The 15490-nt window shown below is 32.0% G+C and overlaps 1 protein-coding gene across 3 annotated transcripts in view; it reads left to right on the top strand.

The window, feature by feature from the left end:
• LOC119638450 (tyrosine-protein phosphatase non-receptor type 9) overlaps positions 1 to 15490 on the top strand; it is a 75116-nt gene that overhangs the window by 51333 nt on the left and 8293 nt on the right. The gene's annotated exons all lie outside the window — the stretch shown is intronic.

Raw genomic sequence — 15490 nt, forward strand, 5'->3', positions numbered from 1 at the left:
GTCAAAATTCATTCAAGTTCAGTATTAGTAACAAGTAAGATAGCTTTAGTCCCATTACGAGGTATCTTAGATACCCAACAGATAGCTTATGATTGTGACATCGTATCGATCTTCGTTCGCAATTTACTACCTGCACAGGTCGTTCTTGGTGAAAATATACTTTAGATATTTTTTGTTTTTTTAATTATACTGGGAGTGGGTGTAATGAGGGAATGACGCTCTATTTTCAACTTAAATTTATTTCGCAATTCGTTTAAGAATAAAGCCCTTAGCCCTTATTACTGTGAGAGTTCTAGCAGCAAATAGAAGATGATGAGACATTGACCCAAAAGTTCATTCATTCATCGTAATCGTGTATAGGATTTACGGGATTTCTAATGTTCGCACTGTATGATAAAGTTAATTAACATACAGTCATTTTTTTTTTGGTGTGACGTAAAAAATGAAAAGAACACACGCACGTACGTGTTGTATTATATACGCAAATTATTTCATAAAACTTATTCACAATATTTACTTATTTTCTGATTTCTGAACGTTTTTTTTTTTGTTTTCACTATTTTTTCTGTTTTTTTTTTTTTGTTTTTTTGCTTTTATTCGTTTTAAAGTCAGTCGTACGTAAAAGTTCTTGTGGCTTACGTTTTTTCTTTTTTTTTTTTTTTTTTTTTTTCTTTTTTTACATTTGCATCTGTTTGTGTCATTTCGTTTTAAAAAGCATGCTTTTCAGTATTTCTCTCTCGCTCTCTTGCTGGCTTTCTTTATATGTAAATGAGTTTTATTTATTTAGTTTTTTAATTCTAGTCGTGAGCTAAGCAGCTTAAATATCAGCGCATTATCTAAGTATTTTGCTTTTAAAATTCGTTTATCATTATTATCTAAAGCAAAGTGAAACGTACCTTTTAATATAAAGTCATACAATATATATATATATATATATATATATTTACATTTAAAGGGGAAAGAACTCAGGATAAAACACTCTGCGATTCATCGTCTACAGTTAATGGTCTTATTTTTTTATTTTTTCTTATAGTCGACATTGAAAAAGTGCTCAATTCATTTGTTTTATTATTTTATTTATTTAAATTTTTTTTTACTTTTTTTTGTTTTTTTTTTTTTTTTTTTTTGGTTGGATTTCACTTTTGTGATTGCAATTGTTCTCGTTGAAATTTTCGGCTTTCCTTTTTTGAGTAAATAATGAGAATGAAAGAAAAAATTATTATTTATTTTGTAAACAAAATTTATTACGACCTTAAACTACTTTCTTAGATGAGATATCGTTTGGCGACCAAAATTAAAATTAAATTATTTTAAATTGAATTAAACGTGAGAAAAAATCAAAACAAGAAACAAACAAACAAAAGTGTACAATAATTATAAATTTCATTTTTGCAAATTGATAATCGTTCATAACCTCTACGAATGCATTAAAGCAGTTAGCGCAAAGCGTTAAGTGTAATTAATAAAAGAAAAAAAAGAAAAAAAAAAGAAGAGAAAAATAAGTGCAAATACAATTTGAATGTGTATTGAAATTGTTAGCAACATTAAGTGGTAAGAAATTTTTCATACCCATTAAACAATGGATCGTTATCTACCGGTATGATGTGTGCGCCTTCGCTTTTTACTTCCACAACGAACGCATGATAGGCCCATTTGATTATAATATTTTCGCAACTTAAAATTATACTTCTATTTAAGCTTGTTAGAGCATCCGTCCGTGCATCCGTTTACCTAAGTGCCATCATTTATACGTCGAGAATAAATTCGCTACAAAGAATTACTTATCGAGTCGAGCAGCGATTGCAAATGTAACGATTTTATTACTCATTATTGTTCAATTATATCGAAATGCATGCATCAACGACAGAATAACAATATGTATAATGTCCGCCCGTCAATCATCTTGAATTGTTCCATCTATACACATAAATTTTCTTAGTTGAAATTCTCATATTCATTGAAAAACTGCCTTCATATCAGCCAGCCGACACGCCTACCATTTCACATTTTGCTATTTTTATTTACTGACACAAAATGTTGTGTTTACGTATTTAAAGACTTAATTTATAGCGAATATAGTTGCTTTAGTAATTACAATTACAAAAAATGTAAAGTAACTTCGCATGCAAATCGTTATAGAAAGTAAAATCTAATGTTTTTAAATTTTGCGCTTTTTCAATTTAAATTATTGTTTTCGATCTTATTTATTAGCGAAAGCTAAGTAAACTTAAAACTACACTACACTGCTAAGAGTAAGCGATTAGATATTTTCAGAGAAACTACGGAGACATTGAGCTAAGTACATGAATCAATTATTTGACAACATGTTCTGTTACTTTTGTTACTGTCCAAAATAATAACACATACAGATTGGGGACACATGCGCTAGATTGCGGCCATCAGGCCCTTATCTCCCACTTTAGTCTGATCCGGCGTATAGACTGATCCATAAAAAAAAGAACTAGAGTTGTTTTTTGCATAGAGCGGTCCTTATACCCGTTGACAGAAGCCGAACAACAATGTGCATCAAAAATGTCTATAAAGCGCATTCTTTTGTTTTCAAGCTATGATTTTATATTGACTTAGTCATTTGTCGTTTGCTATTTTCTGGCATGGACGATTACAAAAGTTGTGATAGAACAGTAAAATCTGACATATACATTCTTTGTTGATATGGTGACAAACGAAGTTTAAAACTAAACTAGCCATCATTTAAAAATTTATCGAAGAAGATTGTCAAAAATCCATTTGGAAATCAGTCGCATTGGATCAACTAAACCAACTAGATTTAAAACATATGGAGGATATAAGTTTTGTAGCACTCTTGCTTTAACAAAACTTGCCCTCCCCCTCCCCACAATCGATCAAATTTCTCAAATTTTTCACTCTCACGAAAACAGAAAACTCTTTTAGAACAAGAAGAATATGACGGCATTTGTCTACGATCAAGCAAGAATCGCTTACCCTATTGCACTTACGTTCGATATTATCACTATAATGAATATTTGTTTAAAAAAATAAAAACACCGCAATATGACATGAATTAATTTTTGTACTCACAAATAAATCCGTATCTCTTTCAGTTAGTTTAATAAACAATTTGTTTTGGTAATAACAACAGCGTCGATAGGGGCAAAAAAAAAAAAAAAACGTAAATATTGCAAGCTTTTTTAACGACATTAGTCGTTATTATTATTATTATATTCGGAAGAAGAAAAAAAAACCTGTTTTATCAATTTAAGTCAATCTAGTATTAAGTTGTTCCATATTTCATACTATATAAAGCAAAACAACTTAAAAATAAAAAAAATAAAACCAACGAAACATCAAATCCATCTGCATGGCATACACAATTGGATTTTTTTTAAAAAAGAAAAAAAAAATAAAAAAAAAAAAAAAAAAACAGAAACCTAAACTATAACAGCATTAGCATACAAAACAAAACAGAATAGAACAGAGCAGAGAGCAATAAGTACAACCCCAAATAACAACCCTCGCTGTTTAACATGGATAGGTATTTTGTTGTCGCTTTTTTTCTCTGAGTGAGTAGCTTAAACAGCAGAGGCTTTTTTTACCCCCTCTCTTATACCGAAGTGACATAAGAATTTTCAATACCTAAGTGTATGTGTGCGAAAAAGAATGTGTGTTTTATGCACAATTTATAGAAATAACGAATAACACTGAAAGTATGCGCAAAAACTACCGATACAGAGAGAGAGAGAGTGAGTGAGAGAGAGTGAGAGAGAGTGAGTGACGAAGAAAAAGAAGAAGAAAGAAAGAGAGAGATGAGAAGAGAGAATCATTTTAGACTTTACCAAACTTTAGCTTGTGAGTAGAATTATATGAGAAAATAGACAACAAAACGCAAATTATCGAAACAGACGTGTTCTGTGCTTTCTTTCAATAAGAATTACGTGAAAAGTTTATAACTTATAGATAGATACATTTGTGTTAAAAAAATTCTATATATATATATATATATATATATATATATATACGTACGTATGTGTGCGTTTATGTGCGTATGTATATATTTGTGCATATGGCTTGTTAATATACCTAATCCATAAAAAAATGTTAAAAAGCAATTCATTTATAAAATAAGAATAATTACAATAAAAATTCTTGCATATAAAATCTATTTACGTTAATCCACGTTTTATCAATGCAGTGTACAAAATTTTACATAATCTATAACAAAAGAAAACCTAATTTAAAAATAAAACAAAAGTTTTTCCTCAATTTTGTCGTCCACCAAACATAGACTCACTCGAGCAGCCATATTTTGCGAAACTCAAATTACATGCAATGATTTTTTTTGTTCCGTTCAATTGTGAGTAAATCGTGTAACAACGCGTACAAACATTCAGTTTGCAACAACTTACGCGTTAAACAAAAATCTCTACCTCTGTAAATATTGATAAAAAGGAAACAAGCAAAAATTTATTTAAAAATTTTCAAATTTATTGTGTAATGTTCTCGGGCTACGATTAGAAGAGAAAAACAAAAATCAATTACTTAGTCAATTCTTATATATGTGTACACATGTAAGTGCGTGAAGCTATAAACGCAATTGATGGCATAAAAATTGAAATTTTCTTCGTTTCTTTGATATATAAATAATAGAAATTGTTTATTTAATTTGCCTGCAATTTTATCCAATATTCATTCATACATAAAGAGCAGCTAGCTACATAAGCTAATTAAAATTTAAACGCACAAAATCTTTCCAAAGGCTTTTTCTCAAAGGTAAAAATTTTAATTAATATAATTACTTTAATATTTACCACCCCTCTTTTTGCGTCACTGATCGTTGGGAAGGGGAAGAAAAAAAAAAAAAATTAAAAATATTATCGTTCGTTCTTCCTTCTATCGTTGCCTCCTCACATATCATCGTATTCAATGCATTCCCTCGATCAATGAAATCAAAAGAGACATTATTACACATTCAGTTGAAAATGGCTCGCTCGTTTCATAGTTAGATTTGTTGTCATATAGTAAAACAACTTGGGACGACGTTACGTTCGTCTCGCCCAGTCGAATGTTGAATTCGGCACTCAACACATCCTACCCAAGTATTTATATCACAGATTATTTTTCATTTTCTTTTTATTATATTAATACCGTAACTGTAGAGATTTGCTCCCTTTATACCTAGAAACAGTATAGCAACGATTTTTTGTGGTCTTGATCTTTTGTCGTGAATTCTTATAACTGCAGGCAAAAATCAACAAATCAAAATTTCGCAAAAAAAAAAAAAAAACAAGTATATGACAAGCATTGTTGAAGAACATGGCCCACCCTTCATTAAACACCCTGCATTAGTCTTCGACTTTTTAAAGTAAGGTGTTATTATGTACGAAGCGGCCGAAAAAGTGGTCCGATTCGAATCACTTGGCCAAAACACGCCAGAGTAGTAGTATTTGAAAAATTTTGGGCCTTTAGGTTGAACACAAGAAAGCGAAAAATATAGACGGACAGACAGTAACAATTCAGAAAACCAATCGTTATCGATCGACATAATGAAAGGTAGATCTATCCCAAGTCCTTCTGAGTATTGCATACATCCACATAAACTTATCGTTGTAGCAAAAGGATTGAATGAATATATCGTTTATAAAGGATAGATTTAAAACTCTTGTTTCAAGTACTCAACAGAAACATTTGAAAGTCACATCCTAGAATGGTCCCGATCGTTTAACTGTGATATCGAAAATTCACCTGCGAACAAATACAGCTGTCTTCCATATCACTACAAAATGGAAGTATGTATTGCGGACTTTGAACTGTCCTTCTCTTTTATGCCAGCTCATATATAATTGATCTGTTTTCTTTTTGGACTATTTCGATAATCTACTACTCGTATATATACATCAGGTTTCAATTTTCGTTCTTGGAATGCCCGACCAGGCAGGACTAAATCTGAAACAAGCATTTTATGATGATCGCGATACCCAATATTGACGATCGGTTATTTTTTTCTGAATTTGTTTACATGCAGTGACATGTTAAACCCTTGATCTTCGATGGCGAAAAAAAAAGTGAAACCATAGATTTAACTCTTTAAAGAAATTATATTGTCTACCTTTTGCTCCAAATTGCTTTATTATAGAGATTTTGATTGCGACTGTGCAGAGACCATTTCTAAGAAGTTTCCTGGCATGTTATTCGTATCATTATTAGTACACGCCAAGCTTTGTTTGGACGACAAAAAGTCAATTTTCAATTGTTGCCAAAAATTTTGTATACCATATAATGGTGTTTATATTCCCTGTTCAAAAGTGTACCGATAACGGTACACGAAATATTTCAGACGTGCATTAAACTATGATAAATAAAATTTAAAATATTTTTGGCATTTTATTTTTGATATACATAAATACAAAGAGAAGCTTTTTTAAAAGTGATAGCAAGTGATGGAAATGCTAGACCTCGTTGAACGCAATAAAGTAATTTGGAAATAGTGAAAAATCCCCTGACTATACCTTCGCTTATAATTTGAAAAGACAAGTTTAAGGAGCTTCTTCTTTAGTTAGAGGTTAGATATAAGCAATAAAGAAAGTTTGTACCTGGAGTCGAACTTTGAGAATTTCCTGATAACTGTGAGCGCTGTATTTATTCGATTAATAAAACCAGTAAAAACATAACAGTTGACTGCGATTCAGCACCATTAAATACCCTACACTACTTAACGTGATGCAGGTATCCATATATCGATTTTTCAAAACAAAGCGTTATTTGGGAAGTGGTCGAAAAAGTGACCCGATTCGAAACATGTTCGTGTGCTTAGGCTAGAACATCGTCGGTGCGGCAAATTTGAAAGCAAGAGTATAAGGCCGACAAGCTTCGATCGATCCTAAGTCCTTCTATGTGTTAGGTGTGTGTGACTGATAATGTAGACGCGAGAAGAACTAGTCATCAGATATTCCATAATCTTATATATTTCCCAACAGAGTTAAGAGTTGGAAATAATTCAGCCATACCCATGCAGGAGCGCTTATCGAGAAAACTTGGAATGTACTCTTTTTCGCAACTATCGATCGAGTATGAAAAGGAATCCGGCTCTAATGCACTACTTCTTGCAGATAACGATCTAAACTTGGTACAAGTATTTAATAGGGCTATGAAAAATATTTGTGTAAATATGTGATCACCACTGGCTCGCAATTAATAAAACATTTTGCCATTTTCACATTTTAGTCGAAAGCGATGGGGGGTAATGTAATGATTTATCTCCGATTCATTTGAGTATATTTTTTTTTTGCCTGTTAAGCGCAATCAAAAAGCAAACAGTAACGGTTTTAATTTCGGTTTTTTTTTTTCTCGGCAGTTTTTTGACTCGGCGTCAACAAGTGTAATGGACGATAAAATTGAGTCTTAAAATCCTGCAATCTATTGCGTAAATTAATTAATTAAATTGATAAAAAAAAAAATTATGAAAAAAAGTAAACATACGCCACCGTTAACAGTGAGCATAACAGGTTGTAGGTGTAATCAGTAAATAACGGTTAATTAAAGCTTATTGTTATGTATAATGTATTATATAATATATAATAAGATTCAGTTATTTATAGTCTTTCCTTATTGATGACTTGTCTCGCTCATTCATTCATTCATTCATTTATTCATTCATTCATCTGCGTTTCTCATTTTTATTAAATATTCATTGATTTTCAAAATTTATTTTTCTCTCATTAGCGACTCTTGTTTACTTTTATTATTATATATTATTTCTTTATTTTGGAGTCGTACGGCATATTATAGGACTTGTTGTAATTTGTCATTATATTGTTGCTGTTAAAGTTGAATGTATAAGCCATAAATATACATGCACATATACACACGCATATATATATTCATATATGTGTATATATATATATATATATCTACATCGTTTGTTTTCGTTGTTGGCGGCTTTATAATTAACAAACATTGACGGATTTTATTTAACTTGTCAATACCAAATATAGATTTGTTACCAAAATTAGCAAATGCTACGCATTCGTTATCGTTTATCGTAGCCATGCAATGAAATAGTCACGTATGGTTACGAGAGTATAAATATCTATATATATATATATATATGTATATTAAATTAATTAATAAACTGCTTTACAACGTGGTCATCCTTATATGTAAAAATACACGTACGTCCACATAAGTGTGGGTTGATGAAAAGCAGGCATTAAAGTAGAAAAACGTAATAATAAATGAATGAATTAAAACGATTACGTGTACACATGTGTGCCTTCGTTTCTTTGCTTGTGTGCCTATATATATATATATATAGACGATCTCACTTATTGGCTTTATAATTGTTTCTGAGTGCACCTGTCTGATGGTTTATTTCCTTTCACTTGTTTTTCTATATACATATGTATGTATGTATTTATGTATGTATGTAATTATATATATATATATATCTCAATATATATGTATATACTTATTTGTTACTAACAGATACCTGTAACCATGTACATGTATACCGAGTTCTTACTGTTTCCTTTAAATTGTATACATAAGCGTATATATATCCATTATTGCAAATTTTTTCATTATATATATACTTTTTTTTTCTCGTTTCAACCGCACTCTTACGGCCCGAGGATACGTCTCGATGGTTGTCGTACAATTTGTTTTGTCAATTATATAAACAAGCTTTCTTCCATTTTTACTTTTTAATTCCGAGAGACACAAGGACAGAATTCTCATTCCTCTTCAGATTTTTTGCATAACAGCCATGGACATATAAAAAGCACATATTACAAAAAAAAAAAAAAAAAAAAAAGTCATAAAGTTATATTCGGCGGGGATCGAATCTCGCATAACCAATACTACGTTCTTCGCATTCTACTCGCCAAGTTCCCTTTTATTTGATATCCATATCGCTAGTAACAGCGGTGTCTGCCACATTCATTTTAAAATTAACCCATTTTTAGACAGATAATCTCGGTTCGGTCTTGTTCGCCTTATGATAAATAAGCGTAGATTACCTCATAAAAGTAAAAAAAAAAAAAAAACAGAATTTAATTACTTGTAATTTTGTGTGGGCATGGCGGATGTTTTCCATTTTTATACGCAAGGAGTAGAGTGCCTCGTAAAGTAAATTTGAAAAATTTCAGACTTTTAACCCGTATTATTTCCGAGTAATGAGCAAAAACCCAAAAAGTTTTGTTAAAAAAAAAACTAACTTAAGTTCAATTCATGCTTCACTACCCGCATCTACTCTGACCGATTTGGCTCATTTTCAACACCAACCAGCGCGCAGAAACTTCCATTAACCTTGACGTCGATTTCTTTTTTTTTTTTTGCGGCCAGGAGAGTGCCAACAACACACACAACACAGACGCACAGGCAGACGGACATGACTAAATCAACTCGGAATTTCACACTGATCAAGTTTATATGCATATATACTTTATAGGGTCTCCGAAGCTTCTTTTTGGGTGTTATATGCGTTATGAAAAAAAAAAAAAAAACAGAACAAGTACACCCTCATCTTACAGTGATGGGTATAAAAATGATTGTTATTTTAAAAAGGAACGTCAGTTACACACAAACTAAAAAATATAGATACACTTATGTGCAGTAATTATAGTATAGTAACAGTCAAAAATAATATAGTAGTGGGCCACGATTCATTATTAAATGCCCGACACCACCCACGCGCTTATCCGCATAAGGACTTGAGGTCGAAACAGTGGGCTCATCGAAACCATTTTCAATAGTATTTGTCCTTGGGCTGAAACACGTCAGCATACTAACTTCGCTCAAACCTTGTTAAAGATTGCAGCCTGTAGATTGAATACAAGAAACAGATTGAAAACAAGACAAACAAACGGATAGACGGACGGGGACAAACTTAGATCAATTCAAAAAATGATTCTGAATCGATCGACATAGCAAAATTTGACTCCATTTCATAAATTCACACAACTTTCTGCTGTACCCTTGGCGCATAAATTGTGCAGGGTATAAAATAAAAACCTGTAATTAACTCAAGTAATATTTCACCTTATCCCGAATTGCCGATTACTGTTTATAATATTTAGAGGTCAGTGTCTGACACCTTTTCCTTCGATATAGAAGCTTCCCCTTGATGCTTTAATAAAATTTACTGTGAATTGGAAACAAGGTTCGGCTAAAGTTTGGCGAGATTCCAGGCCTTTCTTCTTTCTTACTTTCGATTCTAATCGCATAATAATACGACATCAGTGTGCTTTTTAAGAGGTCCAAATATTGGAAGCTCCTCATTTTGCTCATTATTATTCATCTGATGGCTGCTACTCCTCCGTGGCAGGAAAGGGCGCATCTCTGTTATGTTTAATGATTTTATGGCCGTACATTGGCATTGTGCGCTTCCGCTTTTGGACGGTGGCAAAATGTTTTGCTATTCTGTTAGTTTTCATATTCCCCCTTTGCAATATCTTTTACCAGAAATGGACCGAATTCGGGCGAAGGGCAGACATATGTTGAACGCAGTTGGATATGAAACTTTGAGAGACTTTTTAAGAACTTGCTTTTTGCTCATCCGCCTCCATAAGCAGCACTTCTTTGACCAATCGATTCGGCAGATTTCAATGAAATCTCTCGTTAATTTTATTCGTTTACTCGCCATTTCTCTAGAGCATTTGGTGATCTCGCTTCTTTTGTCGGGCAATAGCTTTCGTTTTCATTTCGCGTTTTTTATTATTAGTATTAGTATTGATACGCTTTGCTGATTTAATTTATTTATTTATTTTTTTTTTTTTTTTTGTTTTTTGAAATAAAATAAATAAAATCGGTTCATCCATTGTAACATTTAACAAAGCTGATCAATCATTCAAAATACAAAACATAGAATGACTGTAGTAGAGTCAAAATTGTGTCTCTATTTTTAGGTGCGAATTTTGTTTCGTAAAAGGAGATAAACTAACTTTGCCAGAACGTTTGCAACACGCAGACAATCACTTTCGGAGACTCGTAAGTCGTATCAAATTCGTAATCGATCTAGGTATGTTAGTTTGTCCATCTGTCCGCCCGTCTAATATTTGTTGTGAAACTTGAATATCACTTTCAAATTTGGCAATAAAAGGCAGGCTGGGGCACGTCTAAATTGCAATTTAAGCTGAGAACAGTCCTAATGTCCCCGCTCACTATATGAAATTTGCCCAAAGATATGGCCCTACCTATCAATGTAGTTAATGTTAAACTGTGTTATTGACACCTATATTAAATAAATATACAAGAAGATGTGCTTTTGGCGTCATGCCCTTATTTGCGATGGATTAATTTTGAAAATCCCATAACTTTATTTGGCTCCCAGGCTCAAATATTCATAAATAGATCAGTACTTACCATTCACATTTATTGCGAGCCTGATTCTCTATAGCGAGAAATTCATATTTTGTGTTTGATGAGGCCAGAAGGACATAATCAGTCAAGGGGTGAATAAAGGATTAAGACCAAAACCCTACCGACAACATTTAATTCATTTTCTGCTCGCAAAGCGACCAAAAAATATCAAGAAAAAAGCAATACAACGAGCATATATCTACGTGCCATCCGTCCATCCGTGCATAGTGAAAAATCGGTTCGCAACACATTGGAAACACTCAACTGGGAAGTACTAATCCACGCGACATACTCACTAGAGTCGAGTCCTTTCGATTGCCACTTGTTTACATCGATCGGTCATCCACCCATTTGTCGAGCTACGCTTAAAAGTCTATTTAATTTCCCACAGTAAAAATTTTGTTTTTTTTTTTTTTTTTTTTTTTGACAACTATTTCATTTTCATATTTACACATACATGATCACATATATGATCACAGATTTTTATTTCTTTCATTATTATTTTCTCTCATCTCTCGATAGCAGTAACAAGATTTTCTCATGTAGATGCAAGCATAGCACATCTTAAACAAACAGCTCTTTTTTTTTTTTTTTTTCTACATATACTAAAGACATCTATTCCTAACAATTAGCATTGCTTATTGTGAGAAGTTCGGATTGATTAATTAAAGTAGTATTCTAGCCGGTCCATGGCCCAGGAATTACATACCAAAGGGAAATAATTTACAAAAGCAAGATTTCATTTCCCACGTAAGCCTAACTAATCTAATCACTTGACTATATATATAAAATCTTAATAAATAATTTTTCAAATTGTTATAAGTAATCAAAGAGTTCAAGTTTTTGAAGAAAATCTTCTCATTAATCGTTGGGTGTATTTAGCCTTGGAAAGTTATATTTATATATATATATATATATGTTTTTTTTTTTTTTTGATTTAATCCAAACTACCGTAGCTAGCAAGTCGGTATTTACGGTTCCAAATGTGAGTGCAATAGAGTACACTTGGCCCCAGCTAGAGTGAGTGCTCCATCGGGAAAGGCACAACACCTCGTCTATTAGACTGCGTCGATTCATTACTTTTTGCTGTGCCATCACCATGTTACACGCCCAGAATAATTGAAAAAACAAAAATTAAATATATATATGTATATATATATATATACATATACATAGCAAAGGAAATTTTGATTCGTTTTTGTATTTTGCAAGTTACTCGACAGCCTCTTTCCTTCAAGTACTTTCGATTGAGTTTAACTAATCTTGACAACGAACTCAACCCAACGACTATTTTGATACACACTAAACGAATTTTAAATGCTGTGAAATTTCTACCGGTCGATGAGGTAGGGCCCTTACTTGGTGTCGAATGTACAAAAAGATTCTTCCCGTGGATAAGTGCTTCCTATGAGCTCTTTGATCACTACGATATTTTAAGATCATGGAGTTGCCATATAAGTTCGCGAAATGCGAAGCAGACTTTCTGAAGTGACTTTTAATTTATGCGTCAGACAAAAACAGCCATCAAATCAATTATGTGAAATGGTTTTGCATCAAGTGAATATTAGTAACCATCCCCATGCGGAAGTTAAATTTCTTCGCTGAAAATCGCGAAAAATGACTTTTGACAAAAATGAAATTTTCAATTCAATTTTATGTAAAATATTCTCTGTTACAAAAAATGTCAAACGCTTCCCCTAAAAATGTTAGATCGTGTTTAATAATATTTAAGCTGATGTGTCGTAATACACATCAAGTTACCAGTCAACCCACAATAAAAAAGCGATCATATTAGAAAGTGAGAGAGAATGATTACCTAAATAAAGCAAATTACTTTTAATCGCTGCAGCATTACTGTTGTAATGATATCCCCGTCCCATACTACTTATTGTATTAATCATACAAAAACATTTTTTTCTACTTCCGTCACCTGTACATAGAAAGTCTAATCTCTACATCTGCCTTGTGTTTTTTTTTTTTTTTTTTTTTAGCGATAAGCAAAGTCATGAACACGTAAATTATTTGGTTTTTTTAAATGATTTCAATGGTTTTTTTTTTTTTTTTTTTTTCAATATAAGTTTGCATTTGTTGTACAAAACAAATTGCCCGGTGTTCCAATATATGGTAAAAAAATATATATATGCAAAAAAAAACAGTATTGTAAGGAGAAGGGTGTTATTCAGTATACCACCACATACATATACCGTACGTTTACCAAGTGAGAAAATTCATTATATCCATTGCTTTCATTGCTGCATTGTTTTTCCTTGGAATTGACGATAAGGGTAAACGGGAGGTGTAATTACATGAAAATGTTTTTGTAAAATCATTCCCATCACGCACACGCACACGCACACACACAAATTTGTTATTTTTAAGAAAACTTTATACATAAATATATTGATAACTTTTGATTGATTGATTGATAACTTTTCATATATTTTTATACGTCGGTTATAATGTGATTACTATCGTAAAAATGATTTTCTTTTGGGCAGAGACCTCCTTCATGTTTCGGTAACGGACGGAGCAATTTCATACAAAACCTTACGCTTATCAAAGAAATATACGGTGTCTGTACGGTGTTACAGATGCACTGGATATTCGAAAATTTGTTTTCTAAATATTCTGAAAAAACAATCGAAGACCCGACCCTATGCATAAAGAATGAAAATCTAAAATCGTAAAGAATTTTTCATATTTTTAAAAGGCAATGCTATTGACTGACTTAATAAATAGAATATAGTTTTATCCCATGTCCATTGTTGATTTAGTTCATATGCCCTAATACGTCTAACTAATATAAATTGAAATCTTTTTACTTTTTTGCGACTTACATAGCCCAACCTAGGTGCAAGACAATTTTTGTGATCACTCGAATTAACTCAGATGTCAATTCGATTCCATTGATTTGTTTGACCGTTTGTGCTTTCCCGCAGGCAAATTTCGCTGCGGGGAGGACACAGGGCAACATAAATAGATTGCTTTAAAATTTTAGGCTAAGCAAACAATCTACATATTGTAGAACATATATATATATATATCTATCACTATCATTATACTCGTTATTGTTAATGATATTGGTGTACCTGTTCATGTCAATGCGTATGGAATGTAGTTGCATTCAATAATACCCACTTCTCACTGCAAGTGTGTCTCTTATGCTTTTTATATATTTAAACCGATTATTTTCGTCGGAGTGCGGTACTTCTAGTTACGATTAAAATGTTTACTTTTCTGACAACAATGATTGCATGCACATACACACAAATACATATGAAAAAAAAAAAAAAAAAAAAAAAATTGAGCAGCATCGTTATATTGTGTCATCCATGCCATTATCTCATTTACAACGCAAAACAAAAGAATGAAAAACTCATTCAAATTCTATGATACGATGTCGTTTGGCAATAATGTGGAAATGTGTTTTAAAAATCGTAAATAATTTAGAATCCTTGCCAAACCATTTTGTTAAGGTATTATTATGTTTGTTTTTCTCTTTTTTTTTTTTTCTTTCTGTAAGTTTAACCTTAAACAGCATAAACAATTCATTTCGTAATTGTACATTGGGTCTATCGACTAGTAACTATCGCTTTATATTAGGGTATGACGCTTCCGTGTAGTAGAGCCTTTTGTTCGTTTGTCCTAACTTACTTACTGTTAAAACTTGAATTCATCTTACCGATGAAGATGGGTAGAAAGCAAAATTTGCAAAAAGGGAAATTTTAATTTTCAAATTGAAAGTATTTTTACGACAACAACAACAACATGAAACATGTTTTGAGAAAATCTTCTTAAAAAGATCGTTTATGGGGGATATGTTCGAACAATTCGTCCAATCCGAACCAATTTCAATAGCGTTGTGCCTTGATCGAAAACACGTTGGTGTACCAAATGTCTTCATAGCTTCTTAAAAATTGCGATCTGTAAGTTAAACATAAAAATATGAGACGCACAGGCGGTTAGGGGGACAGACACACTTCAAAAAGTAATCGGAAAACGATCAGTACATCTCACGTCCTTTTAAGTGTTTTATACATTCGCATATACTTGTACCGTATGAGTCTTTTTCCGCTACATAACGCTATATGATAGCTTAAAAAGATCGATGTTCAACTTTCAAAAAAATGGCTCATATAAATATATATATATATAT

The sequence above is a fragment of the Glossina fuscipes genome, unplaced genomic scaffold (assembly GCF_014805625.2).
Source record: "Glossina fuscipes isolate IAEA_lab_2018 unplaced genomic scaffold, Yale_Gfus_2 0, whole genome shotgun sequence".
In the NCBI taxonomy this organism is placed as follows: Eukaryota; Metazoa; Arthropoda; class Insecta; order Diptera; family Glossinidae; genus Glossina; species Glossina fuscipes.